Source organism: Herpailurus yagouaroundi, unplaced genomic scaffold (genome assembly GCF_014898765.1).
Source record: "Herpailurus yagouaroundi ecotype Mexico unplaced genomic scaffold, PumYag 29, whole genome shotgun sequence".
NCBI classification, from domain to species: domain Eukaryota; kingdom Metazoa; phylum Chordata; class Mammalia; order Carnivora; family Felidae; genus Herpailurus; species Herpailurus yagouaroundi.
In genome coordinates, this window is record NW_024412377.1 from 15,427,241 (window position 1) to 15,454,178 (window position 26,938).

The 26,938-nt window shown below is 38.3% G+C and overlaps 1 protein-coding gene and 1 long non-coding RNA gene across 10 annotated transcripts in view; one reads left to right on the forward strand and one right to left on the reverse strand.

Moving 5' to 3' along the window:
• CDH18 (cadherin 18) overlaps positions 1 to 26,938 on the reverse strand; it is a 1,020,275-nt gene that overhangs the window by 359,967 nt on the left and 633,370 nt on the right. The gene's annotated exons all lie outside the window — the stretch shown is intronic.
• The window catches only part of LOC121043002 (uncharacterized), a 33,986-nt gene continuing 30,610 nt past the window's right edge, over positions 23,563 to 26,938 (forward strand). For both annotated transcript variants that reach the window (XR_005796622.1, XR_005796621.1), the window contains exons 1-2: positions 23,563 to 23,862; positions 24,779 to 24,907. This is a non-coding gene — a long non-coding RNA (uncharacterized LOC121043002). The remainder of the gene's footprint in view (positions 23,863 to 24,778; positions 24,908 to 26,938) is intronic.

Here is a 26,938-nt window from a genome sequence, read left to right on the forward strand (position 1 = left end):
AAAGGGCTTTTCCTAATGATTGTCTCAAGCTTTCACTTTGTTTGAATAAATCTGCTAAATGAATTCATGACATTTCACTGGGTGAAAATAAAAAATTACTTGAGTCAGTGTGCCCATCTTAGTATTTTGCCATTTAAACTGTTCTATTCTCAGGCCCTTCTCCAGACCTAGTAACTCTGCAGATGGGGCCACATCTTTATTTCAAAAATGATACTCATTAATGTTTAAGAAATACTGCCCCAAAATACAATACACATAAAATGACAGTGTATCCTATCTCTGATGTTGGAATCTTCCAATAAAAAGAAATACAAGGCTGGGCACATGTGTAAATATGCACTATCATTTTTTTTTTTTTAATTTTTTTCAACGTTTATTTATTTTTGGGAGAGAGAGAGACAGAGCATGAACGGGGGAGGGGCAGAGAGAGAGGGAGACACAGAATCGGAAACAGGCTCCAGGCTCTGAGCCATCAGCCCAGAGCCTGACGCGGGGCTCGAACTCACGGGCCGCGAGATCGTGACCTGGCTGAAGTCGGACGCTTAACCGACTGCGCCACCCAGGCGCCCCATATCATTTCTAATTATGATAGAGTGCACATCATCTTAATACTAGATACCTTTGAGTTAGAGTGAGTTCAAAGTTGGGGTTATAGAATCATAGGTTGTTAAAAGTGCACTGTTAGAGGTGGAATTTTGCCCCACCCTCAATTTCATATGTTAAAGTCTCAACAAACAGTACATCAGAATATAAATTTGGGGGGCACCTATGTGGCTCACTCGGTTAAGTGTATGACTTCAGCTCAGGTCATGATCTCACGGTTCGTGGTTTCAAGCCCCACATCAGGCTCTGTGCTGATGGCTCAGGCCTGGAGCCTGCTTTAGATTCTGTGTTTCCCTCTTTCTTGGCCCTTCCCCTGCTCATGCTCTCTGTCTCAAAAAAATAAACATCAAAAAACAAATTTAAAGAAGAATATAACTTTGGGAGTAAGCTTTTTTAAAGAGATGATTATGGGGGCACCTTGGTGGCTCAGTTGATTAAGCATCTTTGACTTTGACTATGGCTTTGGCTCAGGTCATAGTCTCATGGCTCCTGGGTTTGAGCCCTGCATAAGGCTCTCTGTTGTCAGTGTGCAGCCCACTTCAAATCCTCTGTCCCCTTCTTTCTTTGACCCTCCCCGACATGAATACTCTCTCTCGAAAATAAACATTTAAAAAAAGAGAGAGAGAGAGAGATTAAACTAAAAGGGGGTTAGAGTGGGCTATAATACAATATGACTAGTGTCTTTTTAAGAAGTTTCTTTTTAGGGAGAACCAGGGTGGCTGAGTAGGTTAAGCATCTGACTTCAGCTCAGGTCATGATCTCACGGTGCATGGGTTCGAGCCCCACATCAGGCTCTGTACTGACAGCTCAAAGCTTGGAGCCTGCTTTGGATTCTGTCTCCCTCTCTTTCTGCTCTTCCTCCTGCTCATACTCTGTCTCTCTCTGTCTCTCAAAAATGAATTAAAAAAAAAAATTAAAAGACATTCTTCCTGTGAAGAAGCAGTGAAAGGGTAGCCACATGCCAGGCATGGAAAGAGGCCTCAGGAGACAGAAAACTATCAGACCCTTGACTTGAACTTCCAGCCCCCAGAAACGTGACCCAGTACACTTCTGTTGTTCAAGCTACCCAAGCCATGGTATGTTGTTACAGCAGCCCTAGAAAACTAACACAACCACAAACTACAACGTACCCTTCTGAACGGAGCAAAAAAAAACCAAAAACCAAAAAACAAAAAAACTCAGCCCTGGATCACAAACTTGAGGCAACTCTGGGACTGTTCGGGACTGACAGTATAAATAACATTTAAAATTAAACCATGTGGTTTAACATTATGATTACTGAAGCTGGCCTACCACTTAGGACTGGTGGAAATTTTATCTAATAAGCTGACTTCTCTGAGTTTGAATTTCTTCAGTGTGAAATGAGGAGATACAGCTGATGTAAACTGGGTGTTATGAACATGGAAAACATATAATGGCTTTAAGGCACATGGTGTCGTGTTTGGGACATGCGAGCACTCAAAAATACTCATAGATTTGTTTGCCTGGTAGGAGCATTATCGCAAATATAAGTCAAGATACTAAAGAAAAAAAATATTCAGGATCAAGATTTTAAGTTAATTTATGTATTTTGAGAGAAAAGCCTGAGTGTACAATTGGGGGAGGGGCAGAGAGCCAGGGAGAAAGAGAGAATCCCAAGCTGGCTTCACCCAGTGTGGGGCTCGAGCTCACCAACCATGAGATCATGACCTGAGCCAAAAGGAAGAGTTGGACACTTAACCGACTGAGCCACCCAAGTGCCCCAGGATCAAGATTTTTAAATGACACTACGTTGCAAATCATGACTTTTTTTTTTTTTTTAAACGTTTATTTATTTTTGGGACAGAGAGAGACAGAGCATGAACGGGGGAGGGGCAGAGAGAGAGGGAGACACAGAATCGGAAACAGGCTCCAGGCTCCGAGCCATCAGCTCAGAGCCTGACGCGGGGCTCGAACTCACAGACCGCGAGATCGTGACCTGGCTGAAGTCGGACGCTTAACCGACTGCGCCACCCAGGCGCCCCAACAAATCATGACTTTCTTAATGATAAACGACAGGAATAAACTAAATATGTGAGGAGCTTAACTAAAGTATCTGACCAAGAATAGAATCTTTCCTAATAAGGAAAATCCCAAAAATACCTTTAAATATCTCTTGAGAAACCTTAAGTAACTCAGACTCCATGACAAGTTTTATACCTTAGTTAGATTAGGGAGAAAAATTCTACTGGGGAGGATTTTTATTTTCTCATTATAAGGAACTTAATTTCAGGTCTGAAATCACTTTTTTTTTTTTATTTTTTTTTTCAACGTTTATTTATTTTTGGGACAGAGAGAGACAGAGCATGAACGGGGGAGGGGCAGAGAGAGAGGGAGACACAGAATCAAAAGCAGGCTCCAGGCTCTGAACCATCAGCCCAGAGCCGGATGCGGGGCTCGAACTCACAGACCGCGAGATCGTGACCTGGTTGAAGTCGGACACTCAACCGACTGTGCCACCCAGGCGCCCCTGAAATCACTTTTAAGTTGGAATAACTTAGTGAGAGATCAGAAATATACAAATGTTTAAAAACCTAAAATTTAGTGAAATTATATTTATGTTAGTATGAGTATCATGTGATTTCCTTGTTAATGAGATTTCCAAATCTACAGCAAGTTAACTGGTCTTTATATAATTCTCCAGGATCTTATATTTCCAATGTATAATAATATTCACTCATATAGAAAGAACTGACTTTTTAAATATATTTACTCATATATAAAGAACTGACTTTTTGTTATAAATTCTTCTAGGAATTCTTTTTGGTTCTGATAAATCAAGAAATAAGCCTACTGGTGGCTAGATACTCAACACTACTACTTATCTGAGCATATAACAAAGTCACAGAATGTTATTTTTGTTCTTATATTTTTTTCTCATGGTTGTATTGGAACCATGTTGTCAGAAACAAGGAGATTAATGCAAATTTTAAAGTCTATGCTGCAAGAAAATGGAGCTAAAGTTTGATAAGCTATTCAAAATTAATTATCATTTTTAAATGACATAAAATCAAACCATTATTGTTACCAAACTGGAAAGCCCAGCAACCACTTCTCATTTTGCTTGACTAGAATCAAATGACTAAGGACAAATAATGCAAAAGTTAAAACAAATTAAAAGCTATTTAATCTCATTTGTAATAAATTATATTAAAAAGTGAGATCTTGATATAACAAAATGTCATCTTTAGAAATATCACCTCAAATCAAATTCCAACTTAAGACTCTAAACTGGCTACAAGCAAAAGATTCTTGCAATATCATGGAATGAAAAAAAGCAGCAACAACAAAAATTTATCAGTTGGTAGAAACGGTTTAGGATAAATGTGCTCAGTTAGGTGTCTCTCACATTTTACTCCTTACTGGAACTTTCCCATAATTTGTTTGTCATCATCCTTTCAATAATTTGGCAATTTAAAATTTCCTGCCTAAATGAATAAATCTCTGAAATATGATGTGACAGAGAATACCTTAATTTTCTAATATTTTCCAAGCAGACTCTTTCCATTGGTCAGTCCATCACATCCAGCGTTGGTAAGGTGAACTTTGACCACCTCAAGTATCGCATACTTGTTCATGCGTTATCCTCATTTTCCGTTCATTCTCCATAACCAAATCCTTCAAAGAGTATCCCCAAGTCCCATCATCTTACATTGCCGTCCTTGACTATGACTCATTGGCTTCTTTGTCTTTTAACTCTTGCAGGCAATTTTGATATATTTGCAGAGAATTTTATTCTAATTTGGATGATTTGCTTTTAAAAAAAAATGTACATTTTTATATTGGCCTGCCCTGCCCCTCCAATTATACACCACGCTTTTTAAAATATTTTTAAGTTTATTTATTTTTTTTTGAAAGACAGAGACAGAGACAGAGTGTCAGTGGGGGAGGGGCAGAGAGAGCTGGAGACACGGAATCAGAAGCAGGTGCAAAGCTCTGAGCTGTCGGCACAGAGCCCGACGCGGGGCTCAAACCTGCAAACCGTGAGATTATGACCTGAGAGGAAGTCAGAAGTTCAACCTACTGAGCCACATAGTTGTCATGAACTACACACCATGGTTTAAGGCATGTAGTATATTTTATGTTTCAAGTCTCTATTCCTCAGTTCTGAACAGGAAAAGTTTTCAAAGACTTAGACACATAAACTTCGAGTATTAGTGTACTAGGAAGAAAAAAGATGATCTAAATTTTCAGACAATCTTATTAAAAAAAAAAAAAAACACCAGGATATACATCTGTGTAACAACCATAGCCTTGTTGACTGTGTTTTTGCCCAGTAACTTCTGATTACTAGCTCCACTTTCCCCTAACGTTTTTTTGTCTTTAGTTGAAGATGGTATTTAAGGTGATGGCTTGAGCCACTGTGGGGAGTCAGTTTTCCTGGGTATCTCCTAGGTATACAAGAGTTAAACATTGTGAAAATATAGGAAATCTTACTAAAAAGGGGTGCTGGGAGGCCAGGAGAAAGCACCAAACAGGAGAAGGTTTACTTTATATACCCCAGGGAGAAGAACCGATTTCTCTTTACCCAGAAACAGCCCAACCGATGACCAGCTGTCACACTCAGGCAATGAAAAGCTGTCACCACCTTGAACTCTTTTAAGCAGCCCTTTCCAACTTCCTTCTTACCTCCACAAAAGCAAGCCCTTCTCTTCTGTTCTCCAGACTTGCCTATGGTTCGTCATAGTTGGCTTGTCCTAACTTGCAATTACTAAACTAATCCCAGGCAAACTCATTTTATTGGCAAAATAGATTTTTTTTAAAGGTCACCAATATGTTCTTAAACTTTGTTTATTTTTCTTCTGTTTATTACAGGAAGTATCTCAGCCAAGAACCTCAGAGGGTAGAGGAAGAATATTTTTTTTCCTCCCCTACACTCCCAAGGGCCATGGTGTAAGTCATATCAAGGAGGGGTCTTCTGTTAGTACATACATATGATTCAACAATATATCGATAGATACAATGTATTGTATTATTTCAGTGGATGCAGAGGGTAAAGGTACTTTTTACTAAAAGTCACTTATGAGGTAGGAGGAAATTGGCCTAATGGTAGATAGTTTGTTCTTTCCTAGTTTGTTCTTTCCATTTAACCCTTTGGAATCTGCTTTACGTGTATGTGTTCTTTATTTTAACACCATTTACCAACTTCACTCCTTCAACCCGCATTATATAACTGCCTCATGGGTGAATGTGCTTAGTGCAGGCAGAGTGGTGTCAGCAGAAGAAAACTCCAAAGAAAACATAACTGGACTAGAATCTGAGCCCTGCCACTTAATACGTATGACTTAAGCAAGGGACATAAACCCATCCAGATTAACATTCATGGACTGCAGTTTGCTACATAATTGCAGGGAACAAGATAAAATGAAAATGCAGCAAAGCCCCAGCAAGTGGATATTTTAAAATGTATTTGGGAATCGTGTTTGCATTCAGGTCTGGTGAGGCCAACAGGTAAGGAAATCACTGCCATTAAGAAGATAGTTTACTGTTCACAATTCTAAACAGTCTGGTGGCTGGCAGGGGGTGGGGGCACATGCTGCACCATGGAGAGAAACATGAGAGAGCACTGAGGTTGGCTGTTGAGAGAGAAAAAGGCAGAGAGATTTCAAGAAACTGCTAGAAAGCTTTTCTTGTGGTTTTCTAGGAAAATGGGCAAGGCAGGGTGAATAGGCTAAACAGATTTAGCACTGGCTAGCTTAAAAGATTTCAGTGGGTCCCTAGTTTGGGGACCCAGGATAATCTGGGCTGCAGAACACCACTTTAGGGTGTAAAGCTAGATAAAGCAGATGGGGAAGGGTGGAGCGGAGTCTGCACTGTTTTTTTTTTTTTTTGCAAATGAAAACCAGAGTCTCCTTTACTAACTCTAGGAAGACACTAAAATGCACTTGGAATGGTCATCCCCTCCTTAGTCATCAAATACCCAGATATCAAAACATGAGATACACATCATCAGATACAGAAACTAGAAAGCATGGTTAATACAGTGGGGAAGTCAGTCTATCTTTCCACAGCCCCAAACCACCACAAACAGGTGAATCTTGTGTGACTGCTACCTCAAACAATCTGAGATGTACTTAGTACCTGGATTGAGGGTGTTCAGGAGACCTCACTGAGTCTCCTACCAAATGTCCTATCCATGGCATTGCCACCAGCGAGAAGATGGCTACTGCCTTGACCTCCTCCCCAAAACATACAGAGGTGGCCTGATGTGGAGCTTCTCCGTGCCCATGAGCAGACACTCACTGGGACAGGGGGCCATGAGAGGACAGAATTCTCCCTCGTCCACCCACCAACGCGATTTGTTTATTGCCCCAGTCAGAAAGTAGTGACAGTCTTGGAACGAGAAAGAGGGGGAGCATAAAGCCTCATGGGGCTCAGGGCACAGAGGGAAGGGAGTGGGCAGCCCCAACCAGGCAGCCAAAGTCATGGGCCCTCTGTGGGAGGGGTCGAGCGACAGCTGATACTCCAAGTCCCAGGGTGTGCTACATCATCCCATCCAATCTCACTTATAAAACATAAATTCAGGGGCGCCTGGGTGGCGCAGTCAGTTGGGCGTCCGACTTCAGCCAGGTCACCATCTCGCGGTCCGTGAGTTCGAGCCCCGCGTCCGGCTCTGGGCTGATGGCTCAGAGCCTGGAGCCTGTTTCCGATTCTGTGTCTCCCTCTCTGTCTGCCCCTCCCCCGTTCATGCTCTGTCTCTCTCTGTCCCAAAAATAAATAAAAAACGTTGGAAAAAAAATTAAAAAAAAAAAACATAAATTCAAAGATTGCATTCATAGGAATTTCACAGAGTATTAATTCTCAGGTTCAAGGTCCTTCTAAGCACAGAACCCACGTTCATGCAACCAGCTCTGGATCCACAGTATAACTTTAGCATCATATCTTTTATCTTCTAGATCAAACTCTATTCTGGCTCTTGTGTCAGCCAGCTGTGCTCAGATGTCAACTAAGCTGTGTCTTGCCTTAGATGCTCAGCATAGGTCTTATGTTCCATCCCAGGATTTTCTGCCACTCCTGCATGTGGACACTATGGAAACGAGCTCAGCCATTCTGACACCAACTTAGAAGCATGAGGAAGAATACAACCAATGAGGAAATGTCTTGTGATGGACAACACGCATTCCCGTCCTTGGGCCTTGGACAAATGAGCCTGAAGTACCTTCTCCACGATTCCTCAGGAATCCCAGCTGGGTCACACTGAAGCTTCCCACAATGCTAGCTCCATAAGACACCCTTGGCTTTTCTTCTTGCCCTGGCTCATTCTTTATACTGTCTACATATGCTCTTTAGGACCATATGACAAAATAAACCATCTGTTTGCAAGCCCTTGAATCAAGTCACGCTTTTTGTGGGAATTCTGAATAAGGTTAAATATGAGTTCTTTGGAAGAACAAATGAGATAATGTATGTAAAACGCCAAACACAGGACCTGGCAAATTATAGCTATGTGGTGTCTTTGAGTTTTTAATCCTTTCTCTCTCAGTGTGACAAGCTGCTCAATGTATAACCTATAGCCAAATTTACAGAAAATGCATCTGTATGTGTATATGTATCTTTTGTTTTAAAAATATCAATTTCAATACTGATTTTAGTCAAATCCTGGTAAATTCTGTCTGTGCAGATTAAAATAGTGTTTTATGGATTCTACCTTTCTTTTTTTCTTTTTATTTATTTTTATATTTTAGTTAGTTAACATCCAGTGTGATAATGGTTTCAGAAATAGAATTAAGTGACTCATCACTTACATACAATATCCAGTGCTCACCACAAGTGCCCTCCTTAATACCCATCTCCCTTCTAGCCATATTCTACCCACCTTCCCTCCACAACCCTCAGTTTGTTCTCTATCATGAAGAGTCTCTTGTGGTTTGTTTCCCTTTACCCACCCCCCATATGTTAATCTGCTTTATTTTTTTAATTCCACATATGAGTACAATCATCTGATACCTGTCTTTCTCTGATTGACTTATATTGCTTGGCATAATATATGGCGAGATTTCATTCTTTTTTGATGACTGAGTAATATCCCATTGTATATATACACCATTTCTTCTTTTTCCATTCATCAGTTGATGGAAATTTGGGCTCTCTCCATACTTTGGCTATTGCTGTTAATACTGCTATAAACACCGGGGTGCATGTACCTCTTCAAATCTGTATTTTGGGTAAATACCTAAAGTGCAGTTGCTGGGTCACAGGGTAGTTCTATTTTTAGTTTTTTCCAGAACCTCCATACTGTTTTCAGAGTGGCTGCACCAGTTTGCACTCCCACCAGCAGTGCAAGAGGGTTCCACTTTCTCCGGCTTCTACCCTTTTCAAGGTGACAGATGGGGACAGCAGAAGAGGACTTGGTGTCAGGAACTCAGGGAGTCATCTCTTTCCCAGGCTGAGGCAAATACCGTGACTTGTTTGCATGGAGAATTCCACATCCCCAGGGTATCTCTGGATGGGTCTCCTTGTAGGAGTCCTGGTATCCTCAACGTCTCTCAAAGTTCATCGGTATCTCTGGGCTATGACTGTGCTCCTTTTGGAGGTGTGGGAAATTTGGGTCATCTCTGACAGCTCTCATGGGCTGCAGGAGAATGAAGAAATAGATATTGACGCAACCTCTGCTCTCTGTGCACTGAGGATTTGGCATGTTGGTATTTAATGGACAAAATTTGTTGTTTCCCCAGGATCTGTCTAGGGAACAGGTTAATTCCCCTCTGCCAGTGAATCGTCAAATGTTTCTACCTCTTACGGTTTTATTTCCTAGACGATGTTCTGGGATAACAGCCATCATTTTATTAAAGAGACCCCAACCACAAGTTTCTAACTTCATGTTCCCTCTTTTGTTCTTTTCCCCTCCGTAGCCGGTGGCATCTTTGCCAGATCTAGGTACACGGGGGAAACAAAACTACAAACAAAAACCTTCTCGCTGTGTAAGGCATACACTTGTGGATTAGAGTTCTCCACAACTGCTCTTGAGAACAAAAATCAAGTCTCTTAAAACACATAGAGCATTTTCTCTCTGTAAGACTAACTATGCCTTGAGGCGTTGCTATAATAAAGCTCCAAGAGTAATCAGTCCGGAATGGGGATTGTGCATGGAGAACACACAATCAGTATAATCAAATTATTATCGAAGTCACGAAGGAAATGTGTCCTTACAAAACCCAGCACCTAGGAAAAACCAGCAGGCATTTGGGGGCCGCTCAATTCAGGCTGGGTTCAGAAGACAGTCTTGCACTGGAGGACATCAATAAGGGTTCTAAAGAAGAAAGGCATTTAACTAAATTGTGTCCAATACTGACGGACAGGAGAACATTACAGGGACAAAGACAAGACGGATAAAGCACACAGGTCCAGAGAGCCTACTCAGTGCCAGGTAAGCAGGATAGCATTTAAGGTACCAGGGGAGAAAGCGAGAGATAATCCCCTATTTTTAATGGTGCAGGATTCCTCAGTAGAGTACTAAGATCCCAATTTGCCCTGGACAGTCTCATTTTATCCCTGGCATCTCAACAGTATTAATATCTTCTCTTTCTATAAATAGAAGTGTCTGGATTTGAGCCTTTTTCACAGAACTAAAATAAATAATCTTAAAATCTGTATGGAACCACAAAAGACCCAAAGAGCCAAATCAATCTTAAAAAAGCAAAGCAAAGCTGGAGGCATCACCATTCCAGGCTTCAAGTTATATTACAAAGCTGTAGTGATTAAGACTGGCACAAAAACAGACACATAGATCAATGGGACCGAATAGAAAACTCACAAATGAATCCACAACTATATGGCCAACTAATCTTCAGCAAAGCAGGAAAGAATACCCACCGGAAAAAAAGACAGTCTCTTCAACAAACCATGCTGGGAAAACTGGACAGCAATATGCAAAAGAATGAAACTAGACCCCTTTTTTACACCACACACAAAAATAAATTCAAAATGGATGACAGAAACCATCAAAATCCTAGAGGAAGACACAGGCAATAATCTCTTTGACATTGACCGTAGCAACTTCTTACTAGGTATGCCTCTATCTAGCAAGAGAGGCAAAGGAAACAAAAGCAAAACTAAACTATTGGGACTACATCAAGTTAAAATCTGTATAGCAAAGGAAACAATCAACAAAACTAAAAGGCAGTCTTCGGAATGAGAAAGGATATTTGAGAAAGGATATATGAGAAATGACATATCAAATAAAGGGTTAGCATCGGAAGTATAGAAAGAACTTAACACACTCAATACCCAAAAAACAAATGACCCAGTTAAAAAATGGTCAGAAAGACATGAAAAGACATTTTTCGAAAGAAGACATCCAGATGGCTAACAGACACATGAAAATATGCTCAATATCACTCACCATCAGGGAAATACAAATCAAAACTACAATGAGATAGAACCTGACAAGTGTCTGAATGGCTAAAATAACAACACAGGAAATGGCAGATGTTGGCAAGAATGCTGAGAAACGGGAACCTTTTTGCACTATTGGTGGGAAAGTGAACTAATGCAGCCACTCCGGAAAAGAGTACAGCGTTTCCTCAGAAAGATAAAAAATAGAAGTCCCTTACAATCCAGCAATTGCACTACTAGGTATTTACTGAAAGAATACACACATATTGATTCAAAGAGAAACATGCACCCCAATGTTTAGAGCAGCATTATGAACGATAGCCACATTATGGAAAGAGCCCAAATGTCCACTGACTGATGAATGGATAAAGAAAAAGTGGTACGTATACACAACGGAATACTATTCGGCCATAAAAAGGAGTGAAATCTTGCCATTTGCTATGACATGGATGGAGCTACAGTGTACGACGCTAAGCAAAGTGAGTCAGGGAATGACAAATACCATGATTTTACTCATAATTGTTATTTAAGGAACAAAACACATAAACAAAGGGGTTGGGGAGAGAGAAGCAAACCAGATAACAGACTCTTAACTACAAAGAACAAAATAAAGGTTCTTGGAGGGGAGGTGGCCAGGGGAGATGGGTTAAATGTAAGGAGGGCACTTGTTATGATGAGTGCTGGGTGTTGTATGTAAGTGATAAACCACTAAATTTTATACCTGTAAATAATATCGCATTGTATGCTAACTAACTTGAATTTAAATAAAAACTTGCAAAAAAAAAAAAGTGCCTGGGTTTGGGCAATAAATCACAGAGCCCTTCTCCTCAATAGACAATCCAAGCAAGTACTCAGCATATAAAAAATGCACCTAGCCACCACCCCTCCACCCATTCAGAGGAAACATTTCCATGGTATGATTTGATTCTTAATTCTAAAAGAGTATTGAAATTATGGGGCGCCTGGGTGGCTCAGTTGGTTGAGTGACTGACTTCAGGTCATGGTCTCACGGTCTGTGAGATCGAGCCCCGCGTTGGGCTCTGTGCTGACAGCTCAGAGTCTAGAGTCTGCTTTGGATTCTGTGTCTCCCTCTCTCTGCCCTTCCCCCATTTATGCTCTGTCAAAAATAAATAAACATTAAAAAAAATTTAAAGAGTATTCAAATCATTATCATAGAAAAAATCAGATATTACTTCCTGTTACTAACCCTGCTAGGAACATATCTGACAAAAAGTTTCATGAATTGAATAGAACTCAATGTACAAACATAAGATAATTAGAAAGTAAAGGAACACATGACAAAATGAGGGGAAAAATGATCCAATATCTATATAAAGATCTACCAATCTGTGTACATTTATGGAAGTCTTAGCGAATATGTGGCTTTTGGTTTTTCTTTTTTTTTTTTTTTAACGTTTATTTATTTTTGAGACAGAGAGAGACAGAGCATGAACGGGGGAGGGTCAGAGAGAGAGGGAGACACAGAATCTGAAACAGGCTCCGGGCTCTGAGCCATCAGCACAGAGCCTGACGCGGGGCCTGAACTCACGAACTGCGAGATCATGACCGGAGCCGAAGTTGGACACTTAACCGACTGAGCCACCCAGGTGCCCGTGGTTTTTCTTTTTAAATTAATGTTTAATTATTTTGAGAGAGAGGAAAGCGAGAACCAGAGCAAGAGAGAGAGACAGAGAGAGAGAGAGAGAGAGAGAGAGAGAGGTGGAGGGGAGGGGCAGAGTAAAGGGGGGACAGAATCCCAAGGGGGGTCCACTCTGTCAGAGCAAATCCCAATGCGGGACTCAATCTCTTGAATGCTGACATCCTGACCTGAGCCGAAATCAAGAGTTGGACACTAAAACAAATGAGCCACCCAGGTGCCCCTATGGCTTTTCTAATGTACCTCAAATGTTTTGTATAAAGCAAAAGCTTGGAATACAACCTATTCCAAGATGGCTTACTTGCTGAGTTTATGAAAGACATAGTGTCCTATCAATGTGATTTAATCAAAATGTGTCTTATCTTAAAATATCAGATATTAAATATAATATACATGTAAGTGACATAGTCAACACCTATTTACTGATTGCAAATTATCAGTTTACCAAAATACATATTTAGAGTTTACCATATCATTTTAATTATTTTACCAATATAAATGATTATATTTCAAGTGAAATGCAATAATATTAGTACATAGAACTGGGACAAAAATTAATTATGTATGATTTCCGACTAATTTCCTTTTATCCCTTTCGCCAAATTTACCACCAGCTCCTCCTGTCTCTGTACAGGTCCAACTCTTTGGCTTTATTTATGGTGACCCGGGGACCGGCCCAAGTAGAGAAAACTAGAGAAGCCAAAATGATTAATATGTTAAAAAGCAGAGAATCATCATCCAAAGATACATTATAAAAATCTGTCACCATTCAGGTCCTCAGAGAAGTACGCACTAGAGTACACATAGGCACATACACCTTCAACTTGATTTTACTGTATTACATTCTGGGGTTATATCACATACTTAGAGTACATTGATTTAAAAACAAATGGGATGGGATGTCAGGCAGAAACTCATTGCCCAAAACCATATATGTCATAATAACAGAGACCACCATATCCTTAGAGTGTTTTGATAGAAACAGACTAAACCCAAGCAAAGTTAGTAATATCCTCCAACATAAATGTGTGTCTATGTCAATGGCTATTCTTTCCTAATACCCAATCCTGGAGGCTACAGAGTCAAAAAAGAAAACAAAGAAAAATTAAAGAGCATAGTATATACCACTCAGTCAGAGAATGTGAGCTCCAATTCATGTCTGCACAGTAGGCATGGAGAATGTGGGAAGGGTAGAGAAAAAAATGACAGGAGAAAGGGTCGGATAAAGACAGAAATAGATTACATTTGATTTTGAGTTAACAATTTTCACTGACCTTAAAAAAAAAAAAAAGATTTTATAATTAAAAGTAGCCTGGGCACCTGGGTGCTTCAGTTGATTAAATGTCTGACTCTTGCTTTCGGCTTACGATTTCGTGGGTTCAAGCCCCATGTCGGGCTCTGTGCTGTTAGCAGAGCCTGCTTGGGATTCTCTGTCTCCCTCTCTCTCTCTGCCTCCCCCCTGCCCACTTGTGCTATCTCTGTGTCTCTCAAAATAAATAAATAAACTTAAAAAGGGGGGGGGCTAGAAAAATTGTGAACTATGACTAAAGCATCATTAGGAACCAAGAAAATTAGAAGTGACAAAGCAGCTGTGAAGGCAATAGATGAGGAAAATAAAAGTTAAAAAAAATGATTTGTGTTCATTTTATTTATTCATTTTATTGTTCACTATGCCACATACACTCCACTGGTGTGCATTTTAAGTGCTTTCTGAAAATAAGCAGAGAAGTATTAATTTATTAACTTAGCCCAGACATTAAAAGTTAGTGTCTTCCTACATTTAAGGATTTAGTGGATTATCCATCGTATACATTTTGAAAAAGTAATCTGAGTTATTGGAATAACAAAATGTATCTTAGGTATTTTTCTCTTTCATTAATATATTACCAAAATCCCAGACTACTTTGTGTTAATTTCACCCAACACACCCAGAAGAATCCGTGGTTACTTATAAGCATCATATAATTTCTCCTATTAGATGATCCATTCAAACAAGTATCATAGGCATCTTTTGATTGTAAGTACAATGTACAACAATTTGAGTTTTTCTCTTCTCTACCAAGAAAGTAACAATTTTACTTTGTAACATGTACATTTGCTCTGATTTTAGTGATAATAACCTACCCAAAGTTGCTATAATAGAAATATCCATCTCATTTTATGACTTGCTATTCCTTAGAAGCAGCAGTGAGGATTAAATAGGATAGTTCATTTCATAAACTAGGAAAGTAATTTGCATCTAAATATACACCATTAGTAAATTTACTTAATCTATTATTAGGCAATACTATACTTGACATTATCCAGACTAAGGGGTCTGGATTTACTAATGGGCAATTCCATTTAAATTCACATTTCTAGATAATTTTTCCTACCACCTCCTCAACTTTTAATGAGAAAATCTGTGGTCACTTTTCCTACCAGTTGGCATGGTTCGTTCCGGGAAGACTTGCTAGAACAAGTAATGTATCAATATTGCAACTTCAGAATTATAATTGTTGAAGTTAGTATTTACTTCTAATTTTTCACATGGCAACTCATTCTTCAGATTTTGAGCAGCATACAAATGTTTTAACATTAAACTCCAGTATTCTGAATAAAGTTTATACTTTATATAAGCCGTTTGATAAGTCAAATGGACATGTTTATATTAGCAACATAAAAATATCTTATTTGTGGATGCACATGAAATCTTAAATGGGCAAGAGAAATGAATGAGTTGTTTTTGTTAACTGATATATGCCATGCCATAACTTTGAGTTGATTTCATGACTGTGAGAAATATCAACATCATTTTAGTTCCTTAGAGATCATATAGTTCTTGTTTTAAAAGCCAGTGGATTTTCACTGTCCAAATAGATTTTATTAGTTTTCGATGGGGGATATACTTTGGTGCTCTAAAATTGGTTTATTTTGTGCTAGCCCAATACAATTCGGAGACAAAAGATTGTTTTTTTTCTAGATATTCCAAAATCAGAGGTTGATTTGTTGTTATTGTTGTAGTTGTTCCATAATATATTTTAATGAGTGTTTTACTCTTGCCCTTTGATAATACAAGATTTTTGGATTTTGACTTTCTTATATGATATTCCGTTAGCTCAGCTATAGAGTAATTCCAATGTTATGAGACTCTGACTCAAATATTTGCATAGAATAACATTCCTTCAACTGGCGCCATGTATTCCCCTGGGCAATTTACGTTTTTATTGTGCTATAAGTCTACGCAGGAGGAAAAACCATTAATCACTTACATTGTTAAGGTAATGGTTCAAAATGCTTAAATGTCCAGATAGAGTAAAATCGCTTGGCAATGCAAATGTGAACTCTGGAAAACTAGATGTTGCATCATCAACAGGTTCAGCCCATTTTAATCATCATAGACACGGAAATAATGTTAGCTCAACATATAAATCCATGGGCCAGATTTACCCCTACATATAGGTTTAACAACATTACACATTTTAGTCACTTTTCCTTTGTGTGCTCCTTTCACACAGCACTAAATTTTATATTTAGAGTTCGTTACTGCTATTATTCTTGTAATTACCATCAATAGTGTTATTTTCTTTAGTTGACATTGATTACTATATTATACTCAGGACACTAAACACTTGCCCCAAGTTATTTCTTCTTATCTGTATAATAATCACATGAGATGAGTAACAATATATCATCCACAGATGTAGCAAGGTGAAATAACATCACAGCTCTGAAATTGGTGAGTGGAACAATCATTCTATTCCAGTATCACATGGCTTCAAAAGTCAAAATCCAATTTCCCAAACTACATTTTTCTTTGTTTTGATTTTTTTTTTCTTTTTAATTCATTATGGGTGAGCAAGGCATCATCTATGTATTCACATAACCTAAAGCACTGCCTGGCATAAAACCAGCACTCGGTCAGTAATAAAAGAGCAAATCAAGAGCTGGTCCCGTGTCTATTTTAGTATAACAATTCTGTAGTTCAATTGATATAATACACTAAAATCTTTTTTTATCTGTTCATAAAGTTCTCACATCATTATTTTTTATGTCTATAAACCTCTCTTCGTGACCTCTTCAGTTTTTGGTTTCTTGTTGTTGTTGTTGTTTTTTTTTTTTTTTCCCCCACCACAAACACAGTATCACAAGGGGAGGAAATAGAGCATAACATTTGAAAATAGAAGAGAGTTTCCAGAGAAGAGAAACTTGTATTCCAAACTTCTAGGACATATTATCTACCTAAATATGGGCATGCTTTCTACCTCTTTACATTTACTAATACGAGAAGCTACTTTGCTGGGTTTTGTCAAAGTAAAAGGAGATGGGGCATGTGTTAGAAGAATCTTGCCTCTCACTGAGGAGTGGAGACCCAAGTCCTTTCAGTTGATAGACATTAAAAATGGTTTTATGCAATTTGTTTAGAGTTTATATTTGGCCAATTCTTTATTTAATTCCAACGGTATAACATGATGTATTTAAATATCCCATTCAAACACAAATAATACAATCTACTATAGATGGGTAAGATTGTACTACTATGAGTCTATTGACAGTCAAGCCTGGTAACGTGATTTCAGCCTTGTAAGATCTGAGCGGACATCCAGTTAAGTGGTCCCTGACTTCTAACACATGAAAACTAAGAGATAATAAATGGATTTGGCTCAAGTGTGTGAAAGTGTGCTAATCCATCACAACAGAAAGAGAAAAGGAATGCATGCCCCAACCCTCAAGTACTCAGTCCCAGAATAACTTTCTGGAGATAAGAATCTAAATCGCTGTATTTCAGCTTCCCTCTACCAGATGAAGGAAAATCCAAAGATATGAGAGCAAATCTGGATGAGTGGATGGATGCGACTGAAGAAAAATTTCATAAAAGGACAAAGGTTCCAGTAACAACTCAAAACATAAAAGGGGGGCATCTGGCTTGGAAAGTTAAGGTATGTACTAGTTTTTTTGTTTCTGAAAAAAAAAATCATTCTTGTTATTGGTCATGGCGGATTTTGATGACTAAGACAGACTCCATGGTACTCTAGGGCAATTTTAGGTAAAAGCTCCTGTATATTGATCAGAGAACTTTAACTTTGGAAGTCAGCTGTTACCATGTGGAAAAACAAAACAAAACAAAACGCCTGACTAAGCATGACTCAGAAGGAAAACTGCTCCTCTTACCTAGATGTTCCATCATTGCCCTGATCTATATGTCCCATTGAAAGTGCACACTGGGTCTGTGTAAGTGACAGCTCATCAGTGGTGACAGCAGCAAAGAACATTATGGCATCATAGTTTGCAGGCATAGTCAGTGACAGGAGGATTCCTTTGGGAACACTAAGAATTTCCACAGAACTCTCAGGGACACAAGATACCTTGGCATGCCTGGAATATGTTGTGACTTCACCTGCAGCAATCAGATGCACATGCTCTGGGTAATACTGTCTTATAGACGCCGCTCTCTGGCAGGTGGCATTTTGGAACATGGGCTGATGATCCAGACCATGGATGGCACAGCAAATAATCTCAGAAATATCCTTTTGTTTAAGTTTGTTTGTTTGTTTGTTTGTTTGTTTGTTTTTTGAGAGAGAGAGACCCAGCGGGAGAGGGGCAGAGAGAGAGACAGAGAGAGAGAGAGAGACAGAGAGACAGAGAGACAGACTATCCCAAGCAGACTCCACACTGTCAGCTCAGAGCCCAATGTGGGGCTTGAACTCAAAAACCGTGAGATCATGACCTGAGCTGAAACTAAGAGTTGTACGCTTAACTGGCTGAACCACCCCTAAATTTCAGAAATATCTTATGAGTGCACTCCCTCCAGAGTCTAAACCCCCCTCTTCAAAATACGGATGTAACCTCTGTGATTGGTACTATAATCACTGTGATATAAATGTGATTGCACATGTACTTAACAATGCAAGAGGCTACAGGGATATTTGAGTTGACATGCCATGAGATACAATAAAATGAAAATGCAGTGACCAGAGAAAGGAGGCATAAAAAGACAAGTTGAAAATGGAAGCTTATTAAATGTAAATGTAAATGTAACCCTAAATGGCCTATATATTTCCTAGTAGTGGACCCAAAAAATTGAATGGAAAGACTTGAAAACTTTGGGCATCCAGATTAAAAAGGATGCAATGTCATTTTTCCGTATTTCATAGTGTCAAAATATAAACAAGTTGTTTTTCCTGATACCAAACTCAGAAATCATCTTCTTTTCAATTTGCAGAAATAATAGGACACAATATAGCATTTGTATACTAGTGAGCAGTCTAGGGCATATTCTCAATCAGAAGAATGTCATTTATTCAACATAAAACTACAAAACATACTTTATTTAAAAATATTAAAACTTTTAGAAATTTTACTTAAAAATAGACATTTCTAACTCCTCTCCAAAAAACTGGAGATATGGTAAAATTTGGCCTGTCTCCAGTTTGGCAATGATCTCTGTGAGCTGGGAAGTACATGCTTACTTGACAATGGCCTATCATCCTGAGGTTAGCACTATATTCTCCATGTTTTATTCCATCCAGCCTGATTTCTTATTTTAGTTATCTGCCTGCCTCCTCTAGGCTAAGGAGTTTGGAATCTCTTAATGTCTTTAATAATATCTCCCACAACATCTCTATGAACATACAACAAAGCATTTCATATGTTTCTATAGTAACAATCTCAATGTAACTAATCATGCTTTCCTTTTAATCTTAGCTCAAAGAAAGATAAGAATAAAATCTAATTCTCAATCATATAATCTATATTTACCATCACAGTGAACAGACTTGCTTACTTCCTCTTATGGTCTTGATCTTTACTTTTGATTTGTTCCCCATTAACTATATAATTTACAGGCTTTCTGGGGGGAAACAAGCAGATTTAAAATAAAGTAAAAAACACCTTTGTTGAACTGAATTTTTTTACATGATTTTACTTTATGCATCTCCTTACTAAATACTCACAAGCAATTTTCTGCTGTAATTTATCCAAGGGAATGGTTATCTTTATAATGTGTATGGGACATAAAGCACGTAAAGGAAACAAAAAAGTACTCAAGCTCGGTTCTTACTTTCACTGTTTACTGTTGTGGTTGAGACAGACGCTCAGGGTGAGGTAAGGGTGGGAAGGAAGCATATTCTCTCAAGGATCCTGACTGTCCCTAAAGGATCTCACAAGACCAGTTATACTTAACCATTGACTTGCATCAGAATCACCTAGAAGGCTTGTTAAAAGTAGACTGCTGGGGCACTTGGGTGGCTCAGTCAGTTGAGTGTCAGACTTTAGCTCAGGTCATGATCTCAGAGCTTGTAAATTCAAGCCCTGCATGGAGCCAGCTGCAGTCAGTGCATCGCCCTCTTCAAATCTTCTGTCCCCGCCTCTCTCTGCCCCTCCCCACTTACACACACACACACACTCTCGCTCAAAAATAAATCAATCTTAAACAAAACAAAACAAAACGAACAGATTGCTGGTGGAGCCTGAGACTGCTTATCTAATGAGCTCACAGATGATGCTGATTCTGCCCATCTCAGAAATACCACCAGATAACCATGAACCCACCTATAATCCTCTTAGGGGTAGAGGAGTCTTACTGATTCTTAAATTCCCATTAAATTACACTTTCTCACATATGGGAGATGCTTAGTACACAACTAGGGGAGGCATTAAGGGTTTGACAGTGTGACATAATAATATTTGGCTAAAAGGGTTTGGTGAGGCCTTAACAGGAAGTTCAGCTACTGAAAGAGAAGGACCTCATTCCACCTGTCAATTCTGCCTTTTTCCAGTGTACTGGGAAATTACAGCTGTGTATTTGAAAACACATTATGCTTTTTCTTCCATGAGCAATGTATATATAATCAGGATTTCCCTCTTTTTAAATACAAGTACTCAAAATAGAATTGGATCCCTCGAATTGTTAAATCTAGGAGGAAGACTATATTTACTTTTAATTTCTATCAGTATGCTATACATAAATATATTTAAACATCTTGTGCTTTAAATATTTTACAAATGACAATTTAACTACTTTTATTTAAAAAAAGAATTCATGGGTACTTTTTTCATATTTTTATTTTTCTGTAAATGGAAAAAAAAACTGTGTCTTTATCTTTCTTTACCCCCAGACTATATCCCAAGTTCAACAGGTAGCTAAAATTAACTGAAACTTGATCCTTAAAGTGTTTATTTTGTCCTAGCAGTTAAGATAGCTATCTCTTTCCTCCAGGACATAGCTGTGTTACATTTCCTTCCCTTTCTTGCAGGTTTGGCTATGATCACTAAGTTTTTGTGGAAGCAATATGGCTGAAAGTAGTGAAAACTACATGGAGGGCTGTCCCATGAAAGACTCCAATGGGATCCTGTATCCTTAACATAGGGAAAGGTACCCAAGATTGAAGGAGCCTGGTCTCTGAATGACATTATGGAACAGCCTTTATCTGAACTGGAAACAAACTTCTATTAAACCATTAAGATCATGAGGCTTGTCTATTAGAGCTTCTGGTATTCCTTCAATTTAACATCAAAATTAGTACCTTGCAGTTGGGTCTGTCATCATGTTACGGAGTAGCAAATTTTGGTAACATTATTAGCAGCGGTAACCTACAAGGTAAACAACACGCTAACAAAATTCAGTGGGCAGTGATGGCTATTGATGGCTGCATCACAAAAGTATTGAGAATGAAATTAGCAAGGGCAGGATCTCCTTATATTTAAGTAGGAGAACAAAAAGAATAGAGACAGTCCAGAGCGTTAAAAGTTTGTGAACGCTTTGGTTGCAATAGAGACCTCAACAACTGAACATCAGGTTTGAAAATATCTTTGAGATTAAAAAAGAAAAAAAAAAAGAAAAAAGAAAAAGCTTGTTTGGATGTGTCAGTTGAAAAAATTGACTGCTTTACATAAATGATCAGATTAAGAGTTTCACCTCCACACTTAACTCAGATCACCTCAAGGTCGCCTGCAGTAATTTGAGAGAGGAAGGGACACTGAGGTGAGATGTAAGAAAGGAGAGCTGACATTTTGTCTAAGTAATACTTTATGTTTATTGCCAAACGGAAATGATTAGAAACGAATCAATCAGAAGCCTATCAGTTTTTGAGGAAATCTCATTGGCAAAGAAACAGGGAGCTTGGACTAAAAGCGTTCTGGCACTTTGAAAATCAACTGAACTTACGGATTCTGAGGCTTGCACATACAGGTAGCAGGTAGGAGGGATTCCTCAGGGTAAGAAAAGGACTCGCCAGGGCCTACTTTAGAGGTGGCCATGGAAGTAGAATGGGAAGGTAATATCACATTTAAGGTACATCTAGGTGCCTTATATAGAATAACGAATCAGAGAGTTCGTGTCATTTGGTAGATTCCACATCGCCCCCCCCCCCCAGGAATATTTCAAAATTAATATGAAGTGTGAACTACTGCATGTCTGTCATTTTTTTTCCCCAGGACATTTCTTTTGTCACATTAGTCCTGTCTGGTTATGCCCTTGACTTTGGATGGGTGTATGGGGTGGGTGGGTAGGACTATATTTTAGACCTTGATCTTTGGAAAAGACTACTGTCCAGAGATGTCGGATACTTTTCATCTAGGATACGTATTGTCATCAGTGGGAAGACACAAATGTGTTGTATGTGGAAGATGAAGACTGAAACAGGTGTTTGGAAAACTATGGTAGGGATGGGCTCATTGTTTACTAAACTTATTCTACTTTCCCTGGGTACACAGCTAGACTAAGTTCCGAGTCCCCATTGAAGTTAAAACTGACCTTATGCCAACATCTTAGGAAAGAGTCAACAGAACTAAAAGGCAACATACTGGTTGGGAGAAAATATTTGCAAATGACATATCTGATGGTATCCAAAATATATAAAGAACTTTTTTTTTTTTTAATTTTTTTTTCAACGTTTATTTATTTTTGGGACAGAGAGAGACAGAGCATGAACGGGGGAGGGGCAGAGAGAGAGGGAGACACAGAATCGGAAATAGGCTCCAGGCTCTGAGCCATCCGCCCAGAGCCTGACACGGGGCTCGAACTCACGGACCGCGAGATGGTGACCTGGCTGAAGTCGGACGCCAACCGACTGCGCCACCCAGGCGCCCCAAGAACTTCTAAAACTCAACACCAAAAAATAAAAAAAAAATGCATTTAGAAAAATGGGCAGAATAGATGAAAAGACAATTCTCTAAAGAAGACAAACAGATGGCCAACACACACAAGAAAAGACACTCAACGTCACTCGTCATCAGGGAAATGCAAATCAAAACTACAATGAGACATCACCTCCCACCTATCAAAATAGCTAAAATCAAAAACATAAGAAACAACAAGTTTTGGCAATGATGTGGAAAATAAGGAACCTTTTGCACTGTTGGTGGTAAAATGGTGCAGCCAGTGTGGAAAACAGTATGGAGTGTCCTCGAAAATTTAAAAATAGAACTACCCTACAATCTAGCATTTGCTTTAGGTATTTACCTAAAGGTTACCAAGACACTCATGTGAAGGGACACATGCACCCCAATGTTTATAGCAGCATTATCAACAATAGCCAAATTATGGAAAGAGCCCAAATGTCCGCTGATGAATGGATAAAGAAGTGGTATGTATGGGTACACACATATATACACATATACCACACACACATACACACACACACAGGGAATGTTATTAATCCATAAAAGGGAATGAAATCTTGCCATTTGCAATATGTGGATGGAGTATGAGTGTATTACGATAAGTGAAGTCAGTCAGAGAAAGACAAATACCATATGATTTCACTCATGTGTGGAATTTAAGAAACAAAACTGATGCTCATGGGAGAGGTGGGGGGTGGGGAGAAAGGCAAACCAAGAAACAGACTCTTAACTATAGAGAAGAAACTAACGGTCACCAGAGGGAGGTGGGCAGGGGGATGGGTGAAATAATTGCTGGGGATTAAGGAGGCCATTTGTCATGATGAACACTGGATGATGTATGGAATTGCTGAATCACTATATTGTACACCTAAAACTAATGGAACGCTGTATGTTAACTATAATGGAGTTACAATTTAAAAAAAATGAACTTATGACTCAATTTGGGCTAAGGGAATCCAGGTGGAAATGATTAACTCACTTCTAGGCATGCTTATGCCTTGTGATTAATTCTCCATTTGTTCAACCTATCTGTTGGATGGACAGAGAAAACATTGAAGTCCCAGAAGAAGGCTGAGCCACACCATGGAAAGAACTAATCTCTGAATGACTATGGGAATAGAGGCCCTCACTGCTCTGAAAGACTTCTGGTAAGTAAGAAAATCAACTGTGGTAAGCTCCTGAAATTTAGAATTTACTAGTACAAAGCAAGCGTACTACAATTTTGGTAGGATTAAATTTTAGCTAGTAACTATAACTTAAATGTAACAAAACACATCACATGTAGTTAAAAGTGAGGGAAATAGTACCACTATGAAAACAATAGTGGAGAAGTCTTTTTAAGTAATAGTACTAGACAGACAGTATGCTTCAACATTTTAAATGGGTGTATGCTTTGAACAATTATAGAAATTTCTCCACAGAAGATTTTGAACAATTTGCAACAATTTAAACACAAAGATATTCATAGTAGTGGAGATTAAAAGACCAAATGTGTAAATCAAAAGTGACCAGCTAAATCCTTCATAGCATGTGCACACAAAGCACATGTTTTTTATTACAATGAATTACAATTTAATTACAATGAAATTACAATGAAGCTACTAAAAGTATTTTGTGTATTTTTTATTGACTTGTGCCCAGCTGCCTATATGCAAGGCACACCTGTTTGTAGTAACATACAATGAAAAATAGATATTGTCTTCTAGAGGGTATAGTGCTAAGAGAAATAAGAGAGAGAAAGATAAATACCATATGACATCACTCATATTGGGAAGAAAGAACAAATGAATAAAGAAGACAAATGAACAAAGAAAAAAAAAGAGACAAACAAAAGAACAGATTCAAATACAGAGAACAAAATGGATGTTGCCAGAGGGGAGGTGGGTGGAGGGATGGGTGAAATAAAGATGAAGAATACACTTATCTTGAGGGGTGCTGAGTAATGTATAGAATTGTTGAATCACTTTATTATACACCTGAAACTAATATAACACTGTATTTAATTTTATTTCAATAAAAAATAAAAATCCAAAGGAAGAAAAAAATATTTTCTCTTTCTTTTAGGAACACTACAGTTTGGATACAAGACCTAGAACAAGTAAATAGAATTATGCCGATTACAGTCATGGAATTTTAGTGTTCTATGAAGTCAACAAAGTCAGAAATTATGAGCATGTTCTTTGCTCCTAAGAGGTAAGCCTTTGAGGACAGGCTCTGATATCTACTTCACATGAAATCTTGGACAAGATGCTTTACTGGATATTAAAACACTATCTATTTTCACAAAATAATTTTTGATTGGTATATATCATAATATACAGCAAGTGTTTTATACAATATCTGACATACATTAGAGGCTCAGAAAGACTACTATTCAGATCGTTATTACAACAATAATTACCATTTTCATTATTGACATGGAAATCACTATATACTAATTTATTATGTGTAAAAAGACAGTAATAGAGAATCATATGAAGAATGTACCCATCTTTGAAAACTTAGGTGGATAAAATGTATAAAAAGAAAATTTTCCCAAATATTCTTCCCTTTAGGTATGCGAATTTGGGGGCATTTAAACTTGTTCTTTATCATTTTTCTAAGTTCTTTTCTGTTCTTTTTTTAATTTTAATTGTTTTAATTTTTAACAAATGCATCTTAGAGGAAAATAAACAGAAAGCCAACTGTTCTCATATTCCTTTTAAATTGCTAACTTTTTTTTTTCAACGTTTTTTATTTATTTTTGGGACAGAGAGAGACAGAGCATGAACGGGGGGAGGGGCAGAGAGAGAGGGAGACACAGAATCAGAAACAGGCTCCAGGCTCCGAGCCATCCGCCCAGAGCCTGACACGGGGCTCGAACTCACGGACCGCGAGATCGTGACCTGGCTGAAGTCGGACGCTTAACCGACTGCACCACCCAGGCGCCCCTAAATTGCTAACTTTTTATAAAACTCATATGCTTAAAATACATGAAATGACAGTGCTTTAACCAAAATTCTGAAATAATCTAATTAAAGGTACTCATATAAGGAACTCATATCGTGCTCTGTTAAAATGATACAACATAAACAAGGGCATGTAAAATATTGCCAAAACCCAGGAAACATAACTTTTCATGCTGCCTGTACAATGGTTCCATCTATAGAAGAAAGAGATATGAATATTGTCATTCTTCCCAAGTTATTTCTATAGCTGATGGCATGGAAAAAGTTCCTACTAGGAACTGAGTTCCTACTAGGTGCCGGGCACTGCACTAGACAATCTCTATCCATTCTCTCACATAGCTTTCCAACTGTTCAAAGTGGAAGGTATAACAAATACTAATTTCATCCATGAAGAAAATCAAAGCTCAAAAACATTAAAAACCTTAACAATTATACCTCTGTTAAGTGGCAGCAGCAATGCTTATTTTTTAAGGATCTACGATAAATGTTATGTTAGATCTAGAAGGAATCTTAGGAAAATCATTTCTTGTGGCACAAAATAATAATTTACATTTTGATCAAAAAACCGAATTCTCACTTAAACTTTTCAAGTTTTCCAAATTCTGAAACAATAAGTAGCACACCAAAAAAATCCAGTAATGTGTGTCTCTAGTTGACTACTGTGAATTACTTTGTTCATACATTCAAACGCGCACCATTATACACATTCTCATTTTGGTAAACTAAAGAGATATGAACACGGATGTGATATTAATGTTCCTTTTGAGCCCACTGAATGATATTCTAATCTAATCTTTTAACTAAAATTAGCTTAACTGGCTCAATACATTTAGTGGTTTAATCTAAGCAGAGTCAAATGGGGATAAAAAAGAAAAAGTGTAATGTTGTAAAGAGAGATTTTTATAGGGTGGTAAGAATGTCCTAAGCGAAGTGAAAATCTTTGTGAATTCTTAAAATGAATAAGAAGATGTAACTCCTTAAAAACAGTTTTTGCCAACTAACTTATTTTTCTTAACCCCAGTGTAAGGGGGTAAGGATTGATATGTCAAACACTGACCTTACAATAATGTCCATATTTGTAAAGAAAATGATGAAACAGAATAAAATGTGGGCCTAAAAGTTCCAGGTTACCATTTAAAGCTCAGTTCTCCCATTTATTACCTGTGTGATATTGGATAAATTTCTTGAAGTACCTTCCTTATTTCCTTGGTTGTGATATAAATATAGATCTAAAACATGGCATTGTTGTGACTCATCAGAACAGCAGATACATAGT